This window comes from Marmota marmota, unplaced genomic scaffold, assembly GCF_001458135.2.
Source record: "Marmota marmota marmota unplaced genomic scaffold, marMar, whole genome shotgun sequence".
NCBI classification, from domain to species: domain Eukaryota; kingdom Metazoa; phylum Chordata; class Mammalia; order Rodentia; family Sciuridae; genus Marmota; species Marmota marmota.
This window is the reverse complement of record NW_026000153.1, coordinates 19,569,539-19,582,113: the sequence shown is the minus strand read 5'-3', so window position 1 is coordinate 19,582,113 and position 12,575 is coordinate 19,569,539. Positions and strand designations below refer to the sequence as shown.

Below are 12,575 nucleotides of genomic sequence, written 5' to 3'. Positions count from 1 at the left end.
TCTCTCTCTCTCTCTCTCTCTCCTCCTGGTGTGATGTCCTGAGCTACCACACACTCTTCTGCTGTGATGTGCTGCCTCACCTGGAGCCATGAGGAATGGAACCAACTTTCTAAGACTGAGACCTCTGAAACCATGAGCCTTGAAATAAACTTTTCCTCCTCTAATTGTTCTTGTCAGGTATTTTGGTCACAACATTGAAAAAGCTGACTGAAGCAGACAACAAGTATTCTAACATTGGAATGAGAGAGATTAGCATAGCTCCTGTGCAAGAATGACATGCAAACTCATGAAGAGTTCTATATTTTTCTGAACATACCTTCCTTAAGAACTTCCAAAAACAAAAAGAAAGAAAATAAAAACTAGTAACTTTCATGCAGACTGAGCATGAACTAGGTACTCAATAATGTTGAAGGAATGAGTGATCTTGTATTCCCTTCCAACTCGTTTTTGGTCACTAATGCATTCATTCTGAGTTTATAAGGGCACACTTTGTTGCTATAACAAATACACTGAAACCAATACCACATAGAATTGTATTTCCCACAACAATCAAATGCAGGTCTTCATCAGCTGGGAGATTCTCCCCTACAGAGTCATTTAGGAATCCAGTCTCCTTCCATTCCATTTTAATGGCTCCACCCATCCCCTAAAGTTGAGTCATTATCTGCATCTAGTCAGGAAAAAAGTATGAAAGAGTTACTCTCTTCTTTAGTGCCTGAATCCCCAAATGGTATGTATCACTTCCACTCATATTCAATGGTGTTTTAGTTAGCTTTGCATTGCTCTGACCAAAAGACTTGACAAGAACAATTTAGAAAAAGAAAATTTTATTTTGGCTCATGGTTTCAGAGGTTCAGTTCATAATTGGCTGACTCCATTGCTTTGGGCCCAAGATGAAGCAGAACATCATGATAGAAGTGAGTGGCAGAGGAAGATAGCTCAGGACATGACAGCTAGTAAGCAGAGAGCTCTGTTCATCAGGGACAAAATGCCCCAGTGACCTACTTCTTTCCTCCAGTCATGCCCTTCCTGCCTACAATTACCACCCATTAATTCATTCAAATTATTAATCTAGCAAATGGATTAATCCACTGATTGTGTTGCAGCTCTCATAATTTAACAATATCTCCTCTGAACACTCCTGCATTGTTTTACACATGAATTCTCAGGGATTACCTTAAATACAAACCATAACATTCTGTTCCTGGCCCCCAAAATCTCATGCCCACCGCACAGTGCAAAATATATTTAATTCATTTCCAAGCACCCCCACAATCTTAACAGTTTGAGCATTTCCCAAAAGTCCAAATCCAAAATCTCATCTGAGACTCAAGGCAAACTCTTAGCTATGAGCACCTGTACAGATCAAAAGCAAGTTACATATACTCAACATATGATGGTAGAGTAAACATTTCCATTCCAAAAGGTAGATATAGGGGTATAGAAAGACAGGATAGGACCAAAGCAAGAGAGAAATCCAGTTGAGCAAATAAGTCCTGTAGTTCCACATCTAACATCTGGGGCTCATGACATCCTGAGCCCACATGGACTCTCCCTTGGATTGTTTCTGCTTGATTTCTGCAGATTTCCTCAGTAGACATTCCATGTTTCAGGAAATCCTTGGCACCTTCAGTTTTCTTTATATATCTTCACATATTGCCCTCTCAGGGGCTGCCTATAGGGATTCTGACCCTGTTACGCTCTGCCTGCCCTCCCAGACTTTCCTTCAAAATCTCAGTGGAAGCCAGATGTGGTGGCTCACACCTATAATCCTGGCGACTCAAATGGCTGAGGCGGGAAGATCACAAGTTCAAAGCCAACCTCAACAACTTGGCAAAGCCCTAAGCAATTTAGCAAAAACCTGTCTCAAAAATAAATAAATAAGGTCTAGGGATGTGGCTCAGTGGTTAAGTGACCCGGGGTTCAATCTGCAGTATAAAAACACAAAACAAACCTCAGTGGAAGGCTCCATAACCCCTTGACTCCAGTATCCTGCATTCCTGTAAAACAGCCCCATGCGGATGATGCCAAAGTGTGTTGCCATCTTGAGCAGTAGCCAGGCCTCCTGGAACCATGGTTTCGGGGCATCTGAGCGCCTTAGTAGCCAAGCATGATCAAACAACTTCCTAGGCCACTCTGTGCAAGCAGGCTGCCCCCCATGGTCTTTTTTTTTTTTTTTAATATTTATTTATTTATTTTAGTTTTCGGCGGACACAACATCTTTGTTTGTATGTGGTGCTGAGGATCGAACCCGGGCCGCACGCATGCCAGGCGAGCACGCTACCGCTTGAGCCACATCCCCAGCCCCGCCCCCATGGTCTTTTCTCAAAGGAATTTTTACATCTACACCCTTGAATATACAATATGTATGTCCTTGCCAAGACCAGAGACACCCTTAAGCCATCTTTCCTATTGTCTCTCCTATTTACAAATCACTTAGCAACTCTTTAGTGCCTGTAAAATTTTAAACAACCATAACTTTCTTGGCCCCAGCTTTATACTAACTAACTTTTGTTATTTGCTTTACACTCACTTTTCTGGTCAAATTGCAAGTTTTTCAAATCTTTTCACTATGCTTTCTGCTCCTCTCAATAAACTTGGCTAAAAGCCACTAGCAATGTACATGTACTGCCTGAATGCTGTGCTGCCTTGAAATTTCTTCCACCAGATTAATTAATCCATCACTTTAAGTTCAGTCTCACAAAAAGTCTCAGATCATAGGCAAAATGTAGACAATTTTGCCAGAATGTAACATGAGTGTCCTCTGGTCCAAGTTTCAATAGAGCTTTTCTGTTCCTCTAAAACTATCATGAGCCTTACTGTTCATATTCCTATCAGCATTCTGGTCTTCTCAGTTCCCACCAAAATTGCTCATTAAGGTCTGCTTACTATATTCTAAGGTTTCACCAGCCTGCATCTCCAAACTTTTCCAAATTCCTCCCACAAATGAGTTCCAAATGCTTCCAATCCACATGGTTTATTTAGTCACAGCAGTGACCCCACTTCTGGTACCAATTTCTGTGTTAATTCTGGAAGAGTGTAGGAGCTGGACTCTAATGTCCTCAGGCACTCACAGCAGCAATCAAAGCACCTTCTCAAGAAGAATCAAGTTTGCATCTACATCAGATTCTTCATTCTTCCACATGCCAATCATTCCTAAAACACCCTCACTGACAAACCCAGAAACCTCTTAATCTTAAGCACTTTTTAATCCAATCAAGTTTGACAATACAGATAGACTATCATGAATAGATTCATCTCACTTCAAGGGAGGAAGAAAAACACAGAAGCTTGCCAGCCAGGTGCTCAGCATTGCAATCACAGTGGGGAAAAAATGTCATGGATCTGGGTCCACAGCTAGCAACCTCTTCCACAGTCCACTCCACCATGTGACTCAATCCACCCATGTATTTCCTTCTTACACACAGAATACACAACCCCTCATGCAGTCTCTGCATCCAAGACAAAGTCTAAGATGGGGGGCAAGAAGAAGTTCTCAAATAATGCTATTTTGTGAATTAAAAATGAGTCACCCAACCACCATGGAAAAGAGGATTATGGGCAGGGTGTCTATGTTAGCTTTCCATAATCAACTTATAAAGAGAACTTATAAAGAGAAAAGGTTTATTTTGGCTCATGGTTTTATAAATTTTAGTTTATGATCAATTAGCCCCATTTCTTTGGGCCTGCAGCAGCACATCATAATAAAAATATACAGAGTTAAGCAAAATTGCTCATTTCATGGATGGAATGCAAAAGAGAGAGGAAGAGGAAGAGACTGGGTTCATAAAATCCCCTTTAAAGATATACCTCCAATGACCTAAAGGCTTCCCTCCAGACCATGCTTTCTAAAGATGCAGCACCTCCCAATAGCACCACCCTGGGAAATAAAACTTTACCATGCGAACTTTGATGCTCACTTAAGGTTCAAATTATAACAGTATCTTCTTTTTAAAAAACCATTTGGCTTTGTGTGGTGGCACATGGGAGGCAGAGGCAGGAGGATCACAAATTTGAGGCCAATCTCAGCAGCTTAGCAAGATCCTTAATAATTTACAACCTTTCTCAAATTATAAAAAGGACGATGGATGTATCCAGCACTCCACCCCACCCCCCCAAAATCTTCCATTTAGTAAGAGAAAGGATGGGAAACAAAATGCTTCCATAGCAATGATAAAAATCTCACTTAACAGGCAGGAGGACCCCCACCCCTTGCCAGATTGAGCATGTTTCTTGAAAGGAATCTGGATCTACCTCCACAGTGAACCCAAATGTCCACTGTCCTCTGCAGCCTCAGCCCCACATTTTGGGAGATCCTTTTACTACCACCTACATGATGATCTGAAGTTCAGACTATCCTTCCACAATCTACTTCCACCTGGTAAGTTTTGGGGAGCCCAAGAATTACTTTGTGGCTTGAACACTCAAAGGCTTTTTCAAGCCAAGCTTGTGGGATTTTCCTCTTAAAAATTTAGTAGGCATCTCATCTCTTTGCTCATGGGGAGCAAAATGTACCAATAACTACCACCAAAATTCTCTCCTAGATTGGTTTTTATGCCCACTTTATTTCTTTTTTTGTTAGTCCCTATGCTCCCTTAACTTACTGGTAGGGACTTTAAGGCTTCTGAAACAAGATTAAGGTGAACAGTCCCTTCAAATTAATCTTCACCATAGCATTGAGTCTCTTTGTTTACTGAGATTTCTGAATGGGCCCTTGCCAGAAGTTTCCTTAGGCTTATGTCTAATTTTGAAAGAATCCAGAATTAATTACCTACTCTAACTCTGTCCATGTAGTGTCTGCAACTATGCAAGGCACAGTAAATAGTGTTGAATGAGTGGAACACACAAGTTTTGTACTAGAAATTCTAGCCAGAGCAATTAGGCAAGAGAAGAAAATAAATTGCTCTGGCTAGAATTTCTAGTACCACTGAGTGGCAATTCCATTTGAAGAAGAAAAAATTTGCTTTTACTCTGAAAATAGGCCAGCTTGTTAGTCATCCTCCTTTTTAAACTTAGGATGAAATATGTGTACCATAAAATTTGCCATTATAACCATTTAAAATGTACAATTCAGAGCCAGGCATGGTGGCAAACACCTATAAATCCCAGCAACTGGGAGGCTGAAGCAGGAGGATTGCAAGTTTGAGACTAGCTTAGGCAACTTAGTGAGGCATGCCTCAAAATAAAATAAAATATAAAAGGGCTGCAGATATACCTTAGTCATAGAACACTTCTGGGTTCAATCCCCAGTATTGGGGTGAGGCATTAAGGTACCATTAAGGTATTATTCAGAGTTACTAAGTACACTCAAAATATTGTGCAACTATCACCCCTGTTTCTAAAACTATTTCATCATCCCATTCAGAAACTCAGTAACTCCCCATTCCCCGACCCCCATGTCCCTAGTAGCCACTATTTTGCTTTCTATTTCTGTGAATTCACTTTTTTTTGGGGGGGGGGTACTAAGGTTTGAGCCCAGGGGAACTCTACCACTGAACTACATCTGCAACCCTTTTGATGTTTTGTTTTGAAGCATGATCTCACCTCTCCAGTCACAGAATTTCAGCAGGGCCTGGAGGGAGGTGAGGGGCACAGAAAGATGCTACTTGACTCTGGTCTGGCTTTGGGGATCAGGCTGTACCGTGGGTACTAGATATGGAGGTTGCCTGCTTCTCCAGGCAAATTCATAGATAAATAGCATTCCATTGTATGTATAATTTGAAGTCAGGTATTGTGATGACCCCAGAAATGCTGTGTGTGTGAGTGTGTGTGTGTGTATGTATGTGTGTTTAGAATTCATTTGGCTATTCTGGTTTTTTTATTCTTCCAAATGAAGTTTAGAATTGTTTTCTCTAGTTCTTTGAAAAATGTCATTGATATCTTGATGGGCATTGCATTGAATCTGTATGTTGCTTTTGTTAGTATGGCCATTTTAACAATATTAATTCAGCCTATTCATGAACATAGGATATCTTTCCATCCTCTTGTGTCTTCTTCAATTTCTTTCTTAACATTCTATAATTTTCATTGTAGAGGTCTTTTACCTTTTAGGTGCTTTAGATTTATTGCTAGATATTTTATTAATTTTTTGAAGCTATCGTGAATAGGATTGTTTTCTTGATTTCTTTCTCAGCAGATTTATTATTGGTAAACAGGAAAGCTATTGACTTTTGTATGTTGGTTTTGTAACCTGATACTTTGATGGATCTGTTATTAGGTGAAGGTCTTGTGGTAGACCTTTTTGGATCTTCTAAGTATAGGATCATATCATCTGCAAACAGTGATAATTTGACTTCTTCCTTTCCTAATTTTTTATCTCTTTTATTTTCTTCTCTTGCCTAATTGCTCTGGCTAGAATTTCTAGTACCATATCGAATAGGAGTGGTTGAAAATGGACATCCTTGTCTTGTAGATTTTTAAATAATGCTTTCAGTTTTGTCCATTCACTTGATATTGGCTTTAGGTTTGTCATATATAGCCTTTATGATGTTGAGATAAGTTCCTTCTATCCCTATAGTTTCTTCAGTGTTTTTATCATGAATGGGTGCTGAGTTTTGACAAAGGATTTCTCTGTTTCTATTGAGATGACCATGTGAATTTTGTCTTAATTATTCATTTGGTAAATGACATTTATTCACTTGCATATGTTAAACAATCCTTGCAACTCTAGAATAAAATCAACTTGGTCATGATGTAATTTTCTTAATATGTTGATGAATATGATTTGCTAATATTTTATTAAGGATTTTTGCATCTAAGTTCATCAAGGATAGTGGTCTATATATATTTTTTAATTGATGTGTTCCTATCTGGTTTTGGTATCAGGATGATACTAGTTTCATGAATGAATTTGAAAGTGTCCCCTTTATGTTTCATGGAATAATTTGAGGAAAATTGACATTAGGTCAACCTTTAAAGGTCTGGTGGAATTCAGCTGGGAATTCATCTGTTCCAGGATTTTCTTTGTTGGAAGACTTTATTACTGATTTTATCTCATCATTAGAATGTATTTAGGTTTTCTGTACCCTGTAGATTCAATTTTGGCAGGTTATATGGTGTCTAAGACTGTATCCATTTCTTCTGGGTTTTCTAATTCATTGGAGTATAAGTTTTCAAAAGAGTCCCTAAGAATCCTCTGGATTTCTGTGATGTCTGTGGTGATTTCTACTTTTTTATATATAATTTTATTAATTTGAGTCATCTCTCTGTTTCTCTCAGTTAGTTCTGTTAAGGGTTTATTTAACTTTTGAAAGACCCAACTCTTTATTTTGTTGATCCTTTTTGTATTATTATTTTATTCTCTGTTTCATTGATTTCAGCTCTGATGTTAATTGTTTTCTTCCTTCTGATGGTTTTGGAATTGGTTTTTCCTTGTGTTTTGAGGACCTTGAGATATATCATTAGATTGCTTTTTTGGAATCTTTCTGATTTTCTTATGTAGGCATTCATAGCTATAAACTTTCCTCTTAGAACTGCCTTAATAATTTTCCAGAGGTTCTGGTATGTTGTATCATGATTCTTATTTGACTCTAAGAATTTTTAAGTTTCTCCTCTGATCTCTTCTAACACCCATTCTTCATTCATAAGTACATTGTTCAATCTCCATGTGTTCATATGGTTTCTAAAGTTTTTTTCGGGGGTGGACGGGGGGTGAGTATTGATTTCTATTCCATTATGATCAGATAAGATGCAAGGTATTAAATTTTTCTGGATTTCCCAAGAGTTGCTTTGTGTCCTGAATTATGGTCTATTTTAGAAAAGTTTCCATGAGCAGCTAAAAAGAAAGCGAATTTGGCTATTGTTGGATAAAAGTCTATAGATGTTTGTTAGGTTCATTTGATTTATAATATTTTTTTAGGTCTGAAGAGTTTTTACTGAGTTTTTCTGGATGACCTATCTATTACTGAGAGTGGTGTGTTGAAATAACCCAGTATTATTGTACTGGTGTTTATCTGATGTTTTATTCAAGTAGTGTCTGTTTTGTGTAATTAAGTGCACCAATGTTTGGGCATAAATATTTGCTCTCATTATATCTTTTCAAAAAACATCTTTAGTTGTAGATGGACACAATACCTGTATTTTACTTACTTATTTACTTACTTGTTTACTTATTTATTTTTGTGGTGCCAGGGATCAAACACAGTGCCTCGCACATTCTAGGCAAGTGCTCTACCACTGAAGGCAAGTGTTCTACTTGTTGCATTGTTTGTTAATTTGGCCTTATTTGTTCTTCTGATTTAATTTTGGCTTGAAGTCTGCTTTGTCAAATATGAGAATACTTGCTTATGATTGTTTTCAGTCTCAATTTGCATGATATATAATTTTTTATGATATATCAATTTTAATCCTTTTACTTTGAGCCTATGATTGTCTTTGCCTATGAGTCTCTTGCAAACAACGTATCATTGGGTGACTCTGTCTTTTAATCAGACAGACAATTTATATTTGTTGCTATTATAGACAGATGTTTATTTCTGCCATTTTGATTTATTTCTAATGTTTAATTTGGTCCTGTTTCTCATTTGCTTAGCTTCTCTTCAAATAAGATTTATCTGTTCTTGAGCTCTGTGGTTTGTTTTAATTTCTTCTGTGTATAGTATTTTCTTAAGTATATTCTGTGGAGCTTAGTGGTCATTAATTCTTTTGATTTCCACTTATCTTGGAAGATGTATATTTCCACTTCAATTCCAAAGAATAGCTTTGTTGAATAAAGAAATCTTGGTTGACAGCTATTTTCTTTCAAGTCTTGAAACACATCTTTATAAGCCCTCCTTGGTTTTCAAGTTTGTGCTGAGAAATCACAAGTAATTCTGATTGGTTTGCCTCAAAGATGTAACCTGATGTTTTCTCTTGAAGCTTTAAAAATTCTATTATTGTTCTGTATGTTAATAATTATAATGTGTCATGGGGATGTCTTTTTTGGTCTTGTCTGTTTGGGTTCTGAATGCCTCCTGTAACTGGATGTTTATCTCATTTTAAGGTTTGGAAATTTTTCTGTTATTATATTCCTGGAGAGTTTATCCTGGCCATTAGCCTGCAACTCACAACCTTATTTTATTCCAACAGCTCTTAAAAATTTGGTTTCTTAATATTGTCCCACATTTCTTGTATATTCTGGTCATGGTTACTTATTTTCTTTCTTAATTTTTTATTTTTTGGTGCTGGTGATTGAACACAGAGGCATTTTACCACTGAGCCACATCCCCTGCCCCCCTACCCTCAAACTTTTTGAGACAGGGTGTCTCTAAGTTGCTGAGTTGCCAAGGATGGCCTCAAACATATGATTCTCCTGCCCCATCATCTAAGTAGCTGGGATTACAGGCATGTGTCATTGCATCTGGTTCTTATTTTCTTTAATACTTCCTGAATGTTCAAAGCTGATCACTTTGTCTTCCAGCTCTGAGATTCTGTCTGAGACATGATCTACTTTATTAGAGAGACTTTTATCTGAACATTTTATTTGACAATTGTGTCTTTCATTTCCAAGATTTCTATTTGTTTCTTTTTCAATATCTCTATGTCCTTATTGAATTTCTCATATATATCTTATACTGTGCCATCTGTGACCCACACAGCTAAACTAGAGGTCACTCAAGTAAAATTCCTAAGGCATCAAAATAAAACATGCCATGCTCCCTCTCCCTATCCCACTATGAGTCAGTCACCTTATATCAGAGAAAACATTCACCATTTGTTTTTTGGGGACTGGCTAACTTCACTTTGCATTATCTTCTCCAACTGCATCCATTTACCTACAAATGCCATGATTTTATTCTCTTTTAGTGCTGAGTAATATTCCATAGTATATATATGCCACATTTTTAAAATCCATTCATCTATTGAAGGGCATCTAGGTTGGTTCCACAGCTTAGCTATTGTGAATTGTAGAGCCCATCATTCTTCAAGTCAAGTTTATGCTGTGCCCTTGCATAATGGAAAGGGCAAGAAAGCTCTCTGAGCTTCATTTATAAGGCATTAATCCTATTCAAAGGACTCTGCCCCTCTAAATTAACTAATTACCTCCTAAAGGCCCCACCTTCTAACACCAACACATTTGATATTAGGATTTAACACATGAATTTTGAGAGGGCACAAACATTCAGACCGTAGCACTTTCCAATTTACCCATTTTCCTTCCCTAATTGCTTGGGTTAGAAATTGCATATTATGTTGAATAGAAGTGGAAAAAGTGGTTTTGTTCCTGGTCTTATGCAAGAAAATTTTAAGTCTGAGTATGTTGCTAACTGTGGAATTTTCACATATTACTTTTATCATGTTGAGGAAATTTCCTTCTAGGGATTATGTGTGTGTGTGTGTGTGCGCGCGCACATGTGGTCACAAGTGTGCTGGAGATTGAACTGAGAGGTAAGGGGCTTTTTACAACTGTGTGCATCTTCAGCCTTTTTCTTTTTTATTTTGAGACAGAATCTCATTAAGTTGCTGAGGTTCTCACTAAATTGCTGAGGCTAGCCTTGAACTTGTGACTCTCCTGTCTGAGCCTCCTGAATCACTGGGATTACAGATGTGTTTCACTGGGCCCAGGTCTAGAGTTGTTTTGATCGTGACACAGAGTTGGATTTTGTCAGATGCTTTTTCTGAATAGGTTGATATGATCATGTAGTTTCTTTCTCTTATTCTAATAATGGATTGATTTTTGTATATTGAGTCACCTTCGCACTGCTGGGATAAATTCTACTTGATCATGATATATAATTCTTTCAATGTGCTGAAGAATTTTGTTTGCTGGTATTTTATTGAAAATTTTTGCATCTAGATTCATGAGAAAGTTGGCCTATAGTTTTCTTATAGTATCATTGCCTGGCTTCAATATCAAAACAATGCTAACCTTGTAGAATGAATCAAGAAGTGTTTCTTCTCTTCAGTTTTTTTAGAGGAGTTTGAGAGGATTGGAGTTGATTCTTTTTTAAATGTTTAGTAGAATTCACCAGTGAAGTCATCTGGGATTTTCTTTGTTGATAAGAGTTTTGATTACTTATTCAATTTCTTTATTACTTGTTATTAGTCTAATCAGATTTTCTAGTTCATCCTGAATTATTTTTGGTAGTTCATATGTTTTCAGAACTTTTCCAGTAATTACAGTGGTTCAAAGTATTCTTTTATAATTCTTTATATTTCTGTAAAGTTGATAATAATGTCTACTCTTTCACTTACAATTTTGGTAATTTGAATTCTCCCCTCCCCCATCATAATCTAGATAAAGTTTTGTCAATTTTGTTGATCATTTCAAAGAGCCACTTTTGGTCTTACTAATTTTTCTGTATTGTTTTTCTATTCTCTATTTCCTTTATATCTACTCTAATTTGTATTATTTCCTTCCTTCAGCTAGCATTGGATTTAGTTTTCTTTTCTTTTTCTATTTTTTTTATTATTAGTTGTTCAAAACATTACAAAGCTTTTGACGTATCATATTTCATACATTTGATTCAAGTGGATTATGAACTCCCATTTTTACCCCGTATACAGATTGCAGAATCACATCGGTTACACATCCACGTTTTTACATACTGCCATACTAGTGTCTGTTGTATTCTTCTGCCCTTCCTATCCTCTACTATCCCCCCTCCCCTCCCCTCCCCTCCTATCTTCTCTCTCTACCCCATCTACTGTAATTCATTTCTCTCTCTTGTTTTTTTCCCCTTTCCCCTCACTTCCTCTTATATGTAATTTTGTATAACAATGAGGGTCTCCTTCCATTTCCATGCAATTTCCCTTCTCTCTCCCTTTCCTTCCCACCTCTCATCCCTGATTAATGGTGATCTTCTTCTCATGCTCTTCCTCCCTGCTCTGTTCTTAGTTGCCCTCCTTATATCAAAGAAGGTATTTGGCATTTGTTTTTTAGGGATTGGCTAGCTTCACTTAGCATAATCTGCTCTAATGCCATCCATTTCCCTGCAAATGCCATGATTTTGTCATTTTTTAGTGCTAAGTAATACTCCATTGTGTATAAATGCCACATTTTTTTTTTATCCATTCATCTATTGAAGGGCATCTAGGTTGGTTCCACAGTCTAGCTATTGTGAATTGTGTTGCTATGAACATCGATATAGCTGTATCCCTATAATACACTCTTTTAAGATCTTTGGGGAATAGTCCCAGAAGGGGAATAGCTGGGTCAAATGGTGGTTCTATTCCCACCTTTCCGAGGAATCTCCATACTGCTTTCCAAATTGGCCGCACCAATTTGCAGTCCCACCAGCAATGTACAAGTGTACCCTTTTCCCCACATCCTTGCCAGCACTTATTGTTGTTTGACTTCATAATGGCTGCCATTCTTACTGCAGTGAGATGGTATCTTAGGGTGGTTTTAATTTGCATTTCTCTGACTGCTAGAGATGGTGAGCATTTTTTTGAGTACTTGTTGATTGATTGTATGTCCTCCTCTGAGAAGTATCTGTTCAGGTCCTTGGCCCATTTGTTGATTGGGTTGTTTGTTTCCTTATTGTTTAATTTTTTGAGTTCTTTGTATACTCTGGATATTAGGGCTCTATCAAATATAAATCAAAGGCATTCCTGTATATCAGCGACAAATCTTCTGAAATGGAAATGAGGACAAC

General features: G+C 37.4%; 1 protein-coding gene and 1 pseudogene across 2 annotated transcripts in view; both read left to right on the top strand.

The window, feature by feature from the left end:
• Gck (glucokinase) overlaps positions 1-12,575 on the top strand; it is a 51,258-nt gene that overhangs the window by 13,184 nt on the left and 25,499 nt on the right. The window lies entirely within an intron of this gene.
• Positions 208-306, top strand: LOC125611570 (annotated as a pseudogene).